The 13,915-nt window shown below is 41.2% G+C and overlaps 1 long non-coding RNA gene across 1 annotated transcript in view; it reads right to left on the minus strand.

Annotated features, from left to right (window-relative positions):
- Positions 1-1,937: 1,937 nt before the first annotated feature.
- Positions 1,938-13,915, minus strand: part of LOC134947715 (uncharacterized) — a 134,945-nt gene continuing 122,967 nt past the window's right edge. Inside the window, exons 4-6 of the long non-coding RNA XR_010182718.1 lie at positions 13,726-13,848; positions 9,925-10,047; positions 1,938-2,334 (exon numbers count right to left, since the gene is read on the minus strand). This is a non-coding gene — a long non-coding RNA (uncharacterized LOC134947715). The remainder of the gene's footprint in view (positions 2,335-9,924; positions 10,048-13,725; positions 13,849-13,915) is intronic.

Here is a 13,915-nt window from a genome sequence, read left to right on the forward strand (position 1 = left end):
TGTCTGTGTTTTTTTGTGGTTAACATTTCTGGAACATATTCCAGTTGCAGTAGAACAAATTGATTTTCTGTTCTTGCATTTGAGCTGGAGATTGATGTGGATGCAATGCATAGGCCAATATGTCATGTGTGGGTTTAAAATTCAATGTTTCCAATGACCCAAACAAACAAAGAAATCAACAGATCTTACAATATCAGTACATTGTCCTTGCTGAGTCAGTAAGAAATAACAGCAGCATGTGTTGTGGCTTCTATTGACAAAACATATCTAACTTTTTAGCTAATGTATAAAGTCTAGTATGATGAAAACAAGGGCATTACGTTTTTGCTTTACAGTACATTAGTTGTTCTCCTATAATTGAATTTATAAAATTAAACTGCTTTATTGATTTGGAATTGCTTTGGAGTTGATTCAGAGATAAATATTTCCGATAAGGGACCTTACAAATATGTATCACAAACAGGGTGTTATTGTATTCATACCTGAATTTAATCTGTTGGTGCCAGTGTTGGACTGGCCCGCAGAGGTGCAGGGAAAAACCCCAATGAAACCTAATTCCTGGGGACCTGCCCTCTCCTCTAAGGTTCTGGTTCCTTACTGTGCACATGAATTATACAGAACTATGGTGTATTTCTACAGTGCATTTCTGGTATTTCTTTGGTACATTATCATGTATGCACTAGTATTTAATACATATATTTATCAAGGGTCCCAGCACATGCACTGATTAGGCAAACCAATGTGCCAGCAGGCCACATCCCATCTGGAGACTAGCCGCACCCCTAAGCATGGGCCTCAATAATGCGGTGGGCCCTTCATGCCCCTGTCCGAAACAGGGTGCTACCCACTGAATCATGCATATATACTGTACAAATGGACCAAAGAGAAGGGGAATCATTTTCAAAGGTGGTGCACTCCATCCTTTCTTAATTAAAAAAACACTTTTATTAGAAATGCTTTAAAAAGGTAGCAATGAATTCTGACATTTTTTAAAGCAACTGTCATGTACAAGGCAAAACCATGCCTTGTACAGTAAATGATTGGTGCTTTAAAAAATGTTTGAGTTCAGCTGGGAACCTGCACCTCTAGCCAACTTGGACTCAATACATTTGGCCCCATATCTATCTGAGTCAATATACCAGCAAACCACTATATATTCTCAGTTTATTCTATTTTTTTGCATGGAGCAATAGAAAATACTGTATTCATCACCACAACCATTCCTCCCTCTAACAGAGATGTATAGTAATAGTCTAAATACTGAGTCAAATAGTAGGTATTATCAGATGCGCAATCAACAGCAGCCGGTAAGGGAAGGGTCAGTTCCTGTACGGTTATGCAGGTTGAGTATCCCTTATACAAAATGCTTGGGACCAGAGGTATTTTGGATATGGGATTTTTCCGTATTTTGGAATAATTGCATACCATAATGAGATATCATGGTGTTGGGACCTAAATCTAAGCACAGAATACATTTATGTTACATATACACCTTATACACACAGCCTGAAGGTCATTGTAGCCAATATTTTTTGTAACTTTGTGCATTAAACAAAGTGTGTGTACATTCACACAATTCATGTATGTTTCAAATACACCTTATACACACAGCCTGAAGGTCATTTAATACAAAATTTTTAATAACTTTGTGTATTAAACAAAGTTTGTATACATTGAGCCATCAAAAAACAAAGGTTTCACTGTCTCACTCTCACTAAAAAATGTCCGTATTTCGGAATATTTGGATATGGGATACTCAACCTGTATAACAAAAAGGAAAGCATGTATATCAGCACTGACTGTTTATAGAAAGATAGAAAAATAGAACGGCTTGTAATATTAAATATATATATATATATATATATAACAATTTATAAAAATTACACACAACATGTATAATCAAACATTTATGAATATTAATATATATCACCAATTCTCTGTGCTGGTGTAGCATGGTTGCCAAAGGTCTCCACAAAAGGGCTGGCTAGGACTCATAGATACATTCAATCATTGGGAAAAGTAGCATCACCAGATTTTAGACTAAGCAAAGTCTGGAGGTGAGATTAATAGATACCGGTAGGCCAAGGTAATGGTGGTGCAGTCCACTTTTTTCCTCAGCTAGGAAAGAGTTCTCTGTAAAGCGGGGAATCCGTTTGGTCAAAGGAGCTTGAAATCCAGCATGCAAGTAGGAGATCCAGACGGCAAGGCACAGTGGTGTTTAGGCTCAACACGTTTCACTGGTGTAATGTGACCAGCTTCCTCAGGAGCATATACCAAATGACCACTAAGGTCTCCTTTTATGTTCTATTGGGTGATCCAATTCATTTCACCTGTCTAGATCAATTAAGGTAATCAAAACATATATACAAGCCGTTCATCAAAACACTAAAAAATCATATCTGAGAGAATCTTATTGGTTATCCACCTAGTGAGCTTAAACTCATAAGGGTTTTGGTGTGATTGTAACAACTACTCCTCTGTATCATTGGAAGTTTCCTATACAGTATACTGTCCTAAGTTTACTACATTTTTTAGAAAGGGGCTTTCATTGCACTGTATATGTGTGTAAAAGCTGTTCAATATATGATAACACGATAATAGATTAAAAAAATGAGCGCTAAAAATTATTATGTGGCACCTGTAGGGAAAAGTGCACTTTGACGCACGAAACGCATTGCCTTTAATGCTTTTCTTGCGTCTAAGCGCACTTAGTCATAGTTAATCATGGTGAATCATGATTAAGTGCGCTTAGATGCACCAAACGCATTGGAGGCAATGAGACACAGCATCAGGACTTGTCTGCTTGGCCTGCTTTCTGCATTCAGCCGGCGGCTTGCCGTGACGTCACCCGCCAGGATCCACGATTGCTGGACACAGCGATCTGAGGTGTCTGGGAGGAAACAAGCTTGTAACCCAGCATGGACGGTACACAGAGATTAAAACATCTGAGGCCACAAGGTAGGGCAAGTCAGGGAGAGGCTAATACAAACAGCAGCTACCCGCACGGACTGTGGACACTCTAAGTACCCCAAAAGGGGCTGTAAACATATTCTTTTAACCAATTTTTCCCTACAGGTGCCACATAATAATTTTTAGCGGTCTTTTTTTTATCTATTACTTCATTTTTTGAAAACTGTTATGGAACATAAATGAAGACGTGTATCTCTTGATTTTGATTATTTGCTGTTGAGTGAACATTCTACCAGTTGATGTGGAGGGTAATCCCTTTAAATTCCCTTAATTTTATTATTAAATAATATGTGTCCTTGTGTGTGTGTGTGTGTGTGTGTGTGTGTGTGTGTGTGTGTGTGTGTGTGTGTGTGTGTATACAGTATACATCTTTACAAAGGTCCCATTTGGGACCGAAACGCCGATACCCCTTTACCAATGGTTTTGATTTGGTGATAATAAAGAAAAGGCTTTTGAAGACTGGTGAGTGCTCCTTACTACTGGTTCTATATTGGAGTGGATGGGTCATGGTGACCGTATCTATATATGGATGCTACCCCAGCATATGTTACTAAGGCTACAGTGTGGACTGTTTTGGAAGAAATATATATATATTTGAAAGAAACAGAGAAAATGGCACTGATTTAAAAGTGTAGAAATTCACTCCTCATTTAATATATGAGTGGCTGCTGGAAACAAGTGATATTGTGGTTGTGATCCACATTCAATAGTACACAAAGAAGTGAATAATTCAAGCGCCTAATAGTGCAATGTGTGTCTTTTTAGTGAGATAGTGAGAGAAAACAAAATATCTCTGATGACTTATCTTAAATGATAATTCGTCAATCTTTAGACCAATCATGAGTAGTTTTTGGTACATGAAAAAAAAAAATACAGCAAAGACATAGTGTGTAGTTTTAATTGCATATTGATAATAAAACACAATAATATGTATATGAGGAAAAGAAAGTTCCGGCGGTGGAACAGACCTGGAATGCACTGCCGGACTTCCATGTTGGAAACTATGGTAATCACTGGGATCCTGAAGTAGTGTTTTATATGAAGTTCTATCATTCAGTAAACATTTTGCATAACCTTTGTAAGCCAGTCAGTCTACAGTTATCCTAGACTGACTGGCTTGTGAAGGTGAGGCAAAACGTTTACTGAATGATAAAACTTCATATAAAACACTACCTCAGGACCCCACCAACATCTTTGTGGATGAATTAAGAACCTTGTTATTAGAATACCTTCACAATCAAGTTTTGGAAAAAGATGAATTTCAATATCTCATAGTTTACAACCCAGTGATTCCCATACTTTATTTTCTACTGAAAATACATAAATCTTTAGTTAACCCACCTGGAAGACCTATCATTGCTGGAATAGAATCCCTAACTACACATCTGTCAGAATAGATAGATTTCTTTTTAAACAAACTGGTGACTAAACTACCTTCATGCCTAAAGGATACAAACAGCATATTAAATATAGTATCCCAACTAAAATGGAAAGCAAGTTACCTTTGGATTACCATAGACGTCCAAAGTCTATACACATGCACTGAGCATGAGAAAGGGATAACAGCATGTCAAAAATTCCTATATCAGGACGTGGAGTTGCCAACACTTCATAATGAAGTAATATGTGTCTTTATTTGTTTCATTTTAAGTCACAATTAATTTAACATTTTTGAATTGAGTTTTCATCCAAACTTGTGGGCTGGCTATGCGGACAATACTTGCCCCGAGGTTCACTAACTTGCTTATGGGAAGCTGGAAAGAAGAGACCATATATTCCAATAATCCATTTTCAAAACATCTGATTTTATACAAAATCTATGTTAACGATATACTAATTATCTGGGACAGTGAAGAAGCTGTTTTTGTGACTTTTTTTTACTTCATTTCCATCAATACTTACAACTTAATGTTCACCTACAACCTCAACAGATAAAAAAATGAATACCTGGATCTAGTGCTTAAAGGAAAAAATTAAGTGATTTTAAAAAGTAATTTCATCAAAAAAGTCGATACAAACAGCTATCTACATTACAACAGCTGCCATGCCACACAGTGGAATAACATCCCGTTCTCACATTTCAATTGAGTAAAAAGAAACTGCAGCAGAGTAGAGGACTACGAAAACCAACTACAAGTGTACTCACAGCAATTCATCAAAAGAAACTATCCGAAAACTATTGTCAATCAAGCCATCTCAAAAACAATGAGGACTGAAGAAGTATCAGCTCTACAGACAACAGCAGAAATAAGAGAAAGTTTTATCTCTTTTGTTACCACTTATAACTGTCAGGAGGATAAAATTAGAAATTCACTAACTAAACACTGGAATATACTACTCATGGACCCAGTTCTGAAGGACATTCTTCCACAAAAACCAAGAATTGTGTATAGGAAAACCAAAAATTTTAAGGTAATTCTGGCCTCAAGTCTCTTAAGAGTGGAGACAGCAGTCACTGTGAAATACCCAAGGCTATTGTAGTACAGTATTTGTAAACATGTCCATCACAAAAGGAAGACCTTTTCAAACCATGATAACTCTAAGGAATACAAAATCAGATATTTTATCAACTGTTATTCAAGCATTGTAATATACATCCTGGAACGTACATGTAATTTGAAATATGTAGGAAAGACAAAGCGAGTTTTGAAATTATATATACAAGAACGTGTTCGAAATATCAAACACAAAATCACCACTGATGCGATATATAGACATTTCACAGACAAACATCAGTTGAATATCGAGGATTTATCTTTTAAAGCTATCAAAATTGTAAAACCAGCAGAAAGGGGAGGAGACGTCCTTAATAAATTATCAAAAAGAAAGATGTTTTGTATTATTATTATTATCCTTTATTTATATGGCGCCACAAGGGTTCCGCAGCGCCCAATTACAGAGTACATATGCACATAATCAAAACAGGAAAACAGTGACTTACAGTTGAAGACAATATAGGACAAGTACAGGGCAACTAAGCATAACTACACTAGTAAACAAAGAGATAAGTTCCAGGTGGCCAAAGAACTGCGGGATCTGGGCAGTTGAGGATTATTAAAGTAAGAAAAGTATAAGCACATGAGGGAAGAGGGCCCTACTCGTGAGAGCTTACATTCTAAGGGGAGGGGTAGACAGACAGGGGTGACACAGATGGGGTACATAGAGAGCATGAAACAGAGGGTTAGGTTGAGATTTGGCTAGGTTTGGTAAAGAAATGGGTCTTAAGAGCCCGTTTGAAGTTTTGTAGAGAGGTGGAGAGTCTGAGGGGGAGAGGTAAAGAATTCCAGAGAAAGGGAGCAGCACGTGAAAAATCTTGGAGATAGGAGTGGGAGGAAGTAATCACAAGACAGGAGAGTCGGCGTGCATTGGCAGAGTGAAGAGGACGGGTGGGAGAGTAAAGGGAGATAAGGTCAGAGATGTAGATGGGAGAGGAGTGGGTGAGAGCTTTGTAAGTGAGTGTGAAAAGTTTGAATTGGATTCTGAAAGGGAAGGGAAGCCAGTGGAGGGCCTGTAGGAGAGGGGAGGTAGACGTAGTGCGTTTGGTGAGGAAGATGAGCCGGGCAGCAGCATTGAGGATAGATTGGAGTGGAGAGAGGTAATTGTCAGGGAGGCCAGTTAGGAGGAGATTACAGTAGTCCAGTCTGGAAATAATCAGTGAGTGAATAATGATCTTAGTGGCATCCTGGGTGAGAAAAGGTTTGATTCTAGAAATGTTTTTGAGATGAAAATGACAGGTTTGTGAGAGGTGCTGAATGTGTGGTTTGAAGGAGAGGGAGGAGTCAAGGATTAAGCCAAGACTGCGTACTTGGGGGCTAGGGGAGATAGTCGTGCCATCAATGGATAATGAGATTGTGGGAGGTGAGGCTGTGCGGGAGGGTGGGAAGATGATCAGCTCAGTCTTAGACATGTTGAGTTTAAGAAAGCGCTGAGACATCCAGGAAGAGATAGCAGAAAGACAGTTTGAGGTCAGAGTGAGGAGAGCCGTGGAGAGATCAGGGGAGGAGAGGTAGATTTGAGTGTCATCAGCATAGAGGTGGTATTGGAAGTTAAAAGAACTAATGAGTTCACCTAAAGAGGACGTATAGAGAGAGAAAAGGAGAGGACCAAGAACAGAGCCTTGGGGGACACCAACAGTTAGTGGAAGTGGGGGGGAGATAGCATCATGAGAGGAGACAGAGAAGGAACGATCAGAGAGGTAGGAGGACAGCCAGGAGAGGGCAGTATCACGCAGACCAAGAGAGTGAAGGATTTGCAGAAGGAGAGGGTGGTCCACAGTGTCAAAAGCAGCAGAGAGGTCAAGAAGAATAAGCAGAGAGTAGTGGCCCTTAGATTTGGCTGCATGGAGGTCATTGCAGACTTTTGTGAGGGCAGTTTCAGTGGAGTGGAGAGAACAGAAACCAGACTGGAATGGGTCAAGCAGTGAGTGAGAGGAAAGAAAGGCAGTGAGGCGATTATAGACAATACGCTCAAGAAGTTTGGAGGCAAAGGGGAAGAGAGAGATGGGTCGATAGTTGGAGAGAGTGTTAGGATCAGGGGTAGGTTTTTTAAGAATAGGGGAGACAAGAGCATGCTTGAAGGCAGAGGGGACAGTGCCTGATGAAAGGGAGAGATTGAGAAGGTGGGCAAGATGGGAACAGGCAGAAGGAGAGAGGTAGCGGAGGAGGTGGGAGGGGATAGGGTCGAGCGGTGAGGTTGTGGGGGGGGGGAGGAACGGATGAGGGCCATGACTTCCTCGCCAGATACATGGGAGAAAGATGTCAGAGTTGGTAAGAGGGAAGGGGAGGGGTATCTTCGAACTCCAGACCCTTGCTCCCTATGGATTCAATGAAAGCTTTGAAATTGCCCCATTCTTACGGTTTTTTGTCCACCTCCTTCAATATATTAGCACGATAAATTATCACCACCTTCATTCTCTTCTTATCACAATATTTATATAAAAATTCCTTAAAAACGTATGTTTTACCACTTAAATATACATTTCGTTTTAATGAACCATTATTAGGATTGTCACTAGTGATCCATCTCGTAGGGGTAACATCTGCTAAACTATTGAATGCTTTGAGTTCATATACTCATAATTGTGTTTGATTTTCAGTATATTCTCTGTCTATCATTATGGATCCTTGAATAAATACTACTCAAATTGGCTGTGCGTTCCCCTGAGGAAACTGGCTGTGCATTCCACTTAAAATTACGCCTGATGATGTCCGCTTCCAACTTCTTTTTTATTAAGGGACTTTGTTGTATTCATTTTTATTATATATATATTTTACATCCTTTATATTTTATATGTATCCTTTTATATGTATTTTTTATATCTATATGAATGATATTGCTCATATTTAATGTGTAGACCAAAAACAGGGTACTGTTTCTGGATACAACACAATCGTGCCACGTGCATTGCCACCAAGGTGTCTTGGCGGTGTGTTCCATTTGCGCTCTACTGCGCGTGCTTCCTATCTTCTCTATGATGTAATATTACGGAAGCCCAGTGTTATATTCCACATGCACTCCACCGCGCGGAGCTTCCTCTCTCCAACACTGAAGTCCGGCGGTGCATTCGAGGTACGTTCCAAGGCCAGAATTTCCTTTTCCTCATATACTTATTATTGCATTTTAAATCTAAGTGTTTTTCATAATTTTAGGTTTGCTTCAACTGCATAGTTGATAGGCATTGCAGAAGTTTTATATAAATATATGAAATTTATATTGTGTTGAGCTGTTTCTTTCAATTGGAGATTGGTGACAGGAAGTGATGCCAGAGTGTTTGGTCCACATGTGGCATCCATCTTTAATCACCATAGGTATAAATATCTCTCCATGTCTCTGCTTTACCATCCCCTTGATGACGTTTTTGCTAGATGAAATGTGTTGGTGGACTAATGTATCCTGGACCATTGTTATGGACTGATAAGCTTAATTATTCTTTTCTTTTTGTACATTTGTACATTGTACATTTTGTACCACCCTTATCGGCTTGCCTAATAACAATGCTGGTGTCTTTTTTCAGTGCAGTAAGGGCCTTACATTCTGCGCTAGACAAGTTGTCGAAAGTTCTCCGGTTTTACCGGAAGTGACGTCTGCGGTTCATTGTAGCGGTCCACTACTAATTTAATGCGGATGGAAGCCTGTAGAACTAAGTATATAGAAGCCCCACACCTATATTTCATGTCTAACAGGATGGGTATGCTACCACACGTCCATGCGGTGCACACATATTGTGCGCAAGGTGACGCGACCCACTTCCGGCACTGACCGGAAGTGACGTCTGCGGTTCACCTATGCGTTCCACCCCGTTCCCGGCGCTGCTGGAGGTGGGATTAGCGCCTTTTTGTAGTATATAACAGGGACCTGTGAGGCTGTAATCTTGTGCTCCAGTTTCCTACCTCCACTTTGACTTGTGCTGAAAAGTTGAATCTTCTGACTATGCTGCCTAAACCTTGAAAAAGGTCCTGGTGTGGACCGAAACGATGGACACCTTCTGGGAACTGTGAGATTGACTTTGACATTAAATGTGAACAATCTTTGATTTATTTTGATATCCTAGTCTGGAGAGTGCTATCATTTCCACATAGTGGAGATAAAGTATGTTGTACTATGGGTCCCACCTTGTGTAAGGTTGGACTTTGATTGGCACCCCAGCTGCTGGCTGTGATGTGTGAGAGTGCAGGGATCCCTAAATATATATATATATATATATATATATATATATATATATATATATATGTAGCAAGGGTACCGGCACTCCGTCTCCAGGCTGTACAGGTGCCTCGGTGCCTCCAATGCAGTGCTGGGCAGCAAGGCAATATAGTGTAGAGGAGAAAAGTGGCACTCGAACGGACTTCTTACTTCACATAAACAGAATGGGCGCCGCACGCCACAATGGGTTAACGTTTCAGTTTTATTTTACAAAACTTTCGTCAGAACAAGGAATAATACAAAACAGCTTACCTTTATACTTTAAAACACCCGTGAAGACACCCACATGGAGACAGGAACCGCTGGACGCAGGGCCGGTGACGTCACGCTCCCGCGACGTGCGCTCATCTGCGCCTGTGCCGGACCCTTCGTTTCCTAGCAACATGTAAAACAATCGTGAAAAAACCATCACCATAACAACTGACTGTCAGGCCGCACTGTTATACACTCTATGATGCCACACAGCCAACTAATGGGCTGAAACTTGTAATAGGCTTACTACAAGGCCCGCAGCTATGCACAGCTATAGCAAACAAGTATATATAATAAAAACGGGAACAGGATGATTAGACAAAACAATTAAGATTCAATTGCTCGTTCAGTCCTCTGGGAGCCACAGTGTCCAATGAATGGATCCATCGCGCCTCCAGTTGCAGTAGCCTCCTGCCTCTATCGCCACCTCTAACATTCGGGGGGACATGATCTATGAGTTTATAGCGCAATGTGGCTAAAGTGTGCCTATGCAATTTAAAGTGACGAGCCACCGGCTGTTCGGAATCCGAGCCCTCCAATGCATGCCTAATCGACATTCTATGTGTCGCCATTCTTTCACGAAGAGTGCACGTAGTTTTGCCAATATATAGCAGCCCACACGGGCAACGTATGAAGTATATGACAAACTTGCTGGTACAAGTCAATACATGCTTAATGTCTATTTTCTTCCCAGTGTGCGGATGACTAAAAGAATTCCCGGGTTCCAAATAGCTACAGGTTGTGCAGCCCGTACACTTATAGCAGCCAGGCTTGCGTGAAAGAAAATTCAGTTTGGGGGGTTGTTGAAGGTGAGAAATATCATTAACCACTAGTAGATCTTTGAGATTCTTACTTCTGGAGAAACATGGCATAATCTGATGATCCCTGAATCCCTTCAATTCAGGATCCAGAGTCACAATCGGCCATAGGTCTTTGGCTGTTTTGACCATGAATTTGCTGTCATGTTGGTATTGTTGGACAAATGGCAATTTTTTCTTGTCCGGCGTACCTTTGGATTTGGGTTCCATCAACTGTGGCCTAGGTACCGCCAAGGCTTTGGACTTTGCTCGGACCAGGTCTTCATATCTATAACCTTTTGCTAGAAACATATGCAACATTTCATTAATTGCTGTTTCCGCTTTATCATATGTATCAGCAATTCTCCGTGCCCTCAAAAACTGGGAGTATGGGATGCCCCCAATACAGGCCGGAGGATGCTGGCTGGAGGCATGTAAATATGTATTCCGGTCCGTGGGCTTCTTGTAGAGGTCAGTAGACAAACAATTATCTACCAAGGATATTTTGACGTCCAGATAATTGACAGTCGAGTCACTGATAACATAGGTGAATTTAATGTTATTATCTCTAGTGTTGATCTGTCATATAGCATCTTCCAGATCTTCCTTACCTCCTTGCCATATCAGGAACACGTCATCTATAAATCTTGTAATCCACACTATCCCCTGTGCAAAAACTGGAAAATCAAATAACAAGTCACTCTCTTTGGAAAACATGAAGGCGTTCGCGAACGCCGGGGCTACACATGACCCCATCGCGCAACCCTTTTGCTGTAAGAACCATTGGCCGTCAAAGAGAAAATAATTGCGCTTAAGGGTAAGTCCCAGTAACTGGATTAAAAAATCAATATCAGGACCGCTGTATTCTGTATCGCTGAGGAGTAAATTTCTTGTGGCCGTCATGCCTTCTTCATGAGGAATATTGGTATATAGGGATACCACGTCCATCGTGCATAATAAACACCCCGGAGGAAGGGGCGAAAACTGCTGTAATTTTTTAAGGAATTAAGTGGTGTCTTTAAGGTACATAGATTGTCTTTGCACCACTGGCTGTAAATACACGTCTATATATTGGGAGACTTTGTAATATAAAGAATCCCTTGCAGCGATAATCGGCCTGCCAGGTGGATTCATCAAATTTTTATGGATTTTGGGTATGGTATAGAGGACAGGGGCAATGGGATACTCCTGCCTCAAATTTTTAAACATAGAATCTGAAATAATACCATCCTCCAGCGCCTTAGTCAGTATATCATCAAGCTCGAATTTATACTGTACCGTTGGGTCAAGTTCCAGTTTTTTGTAAACATCAGGGTCGTTCAATTGAGAATAGATTTCCTTTTTATAATCGGAGAGATTGAGTACAACAATACCGCCACCCTTGTCGGCGGTCCGTATCACTATATCAGTGTATGACCGCAGATTGGCTAATGCCAAACGTTCCTGTTTATTTATGTTACTATGTAGGGCTTTAGCACTCTTGCCATGTCTGATCACTTTCTGATCCAGGGTTCGTGTATAACATTTCAGAGAGAGGTTATTAGAAAAAGGGTCGAATTTAGACCTGACCTTAAGTTGAGGAGGAACATAAGGTCCAGGGGTTATTTGTTGCGTAGGTTGCTTGTCAAAATATTCCTTAATTCTGAGCTGTCTGGCAAACCTGTAGGAGTCGACCTGCCATTGAAGGACATCAAATTTCCCGGATGGTATAAATGTTAAGCCTTTACTAAGGAGGGAAAGTTCATGTTGAGTCAGGATCCGGTCAGATAGATTGAATACAGTGGTTACTTCCTCGCTTTTGGACCTTTTTTTGAGGTCTCTTTTCCACTGCCCCCCCCTCCGCGTGCGGTTTTTGGGGGTATTCCGCGCTGAGCGCGGGTGCGAACCCCTAAAGGGGGTTTACTGGAACCAGACGTACCTGCCTCCTCTGATCCACTATAGGAAGTGTATTCGCCACTAGAGGTATCCCGGTCAGTGTTTCTGAAATTCCTCCTCCTATCCCTAAACCTCTGGCGGTTCAGAGCACCAGGATTTTGGACCCAAGAGTATACCTTGCTTTCCATATAGTCACGTTGGACTGTGGCAAGCTTCTCTTTCTTGAATTTGACCAAATTGGTTTTATAAGTGTCCATCTGCTCAGTTAATTTCTCCAGCCATTTAGTCTCCTGATCGGCCGTCAGGGTCTCCATATGTAGATCTTCAAACTTAGTGATACTGGATTTTATCAATTTTAATTCTCGCGCCGACTCCTCTATTACCAAAATAATGAGATCAAAACTGCACTTATTGAGTACGGCCACCCATCTCCTACAAAAATCTTGGTTATATCTCCCAATAGTAGGGGTATTCCTGATCCGGAATCCCCTGGGGATTTGTTTGTTGCGATGGTAATCGGAGAGGGTAACCCCGTGCATTAGAAAGTCCATTTCTTTTTTCTTATATTTAAGGAGCTCAAAATATAGCTGTTCATTGGAGTCAGAGCCTTTAGCAGTGGAGAAATCATCTGTAAAATAGATATCTTGTGCCTCCGCATCCGAAAAACTCAGAGTTTCCCCTAAGGGTAAGGCTATACTGCGGTAGCCACTGGCCTCATAAGACATGGTGTGCGTGCCTTGTCCGTTAATCAGTTCACCACAGTGTAGTAGCACAAACCGTGCTGGTGCAAACAATCACCCACCCGTGTGGTTCTTCCGGAGAAAGTAAATGATGGACAGGTGCCTTGTAAGAAACAGGAGGGCTGTGGGGTGCTATCCTCACTTGTTCCTCCTGAACTATGTACGTAGCAAGGGTACCGGCACTCCGTCTCCAGGCTGTATAGGTGCCTCGGTGCCTCCAATGCAGTGCTGGGCAGCAAGGCAATATAGTGTAGAGGAGAAAAGTGGCACTCGAACGGACTTCTTACTTCACATAAACAGAATGGGCGCCGCACGCCACAATGGGTTAACGTTTCAGTTTTATTTTACAAAACTTTCGTCAGAACAAGGAATAATACAAAACAGCTTACCTTTATACTTTAAAACACCCGTGAAGACACCCACATGGAGACAGGAACCGCTGGACGCAGGGCCGGTGACGTCACGCTCCCGCGACGTGCGCTCATCTGCGCCTGTGCCGGACCCTTCGTTTCCTAGCAACATGTAAAACAATCGTGAAAAAACCATCACCATAACAACTGACTGTCAGGCCGCACTGTT

Source organism: Pseudophryne corroboree, chromosome 8, assembly GCF_028390025.1.
Source record: "Pseudophryne corroboree isolate aPseCor3 chromosome 8, aPseCor3.hap2, whole genome shotgun sequence".
Classification (NCBI taxonomy): Eukaryota; Metazoa; Chordata; class Amphibia; order Anura; family Myobatrachidae; genus Pseudophryne; species Pseudophryne corroboree.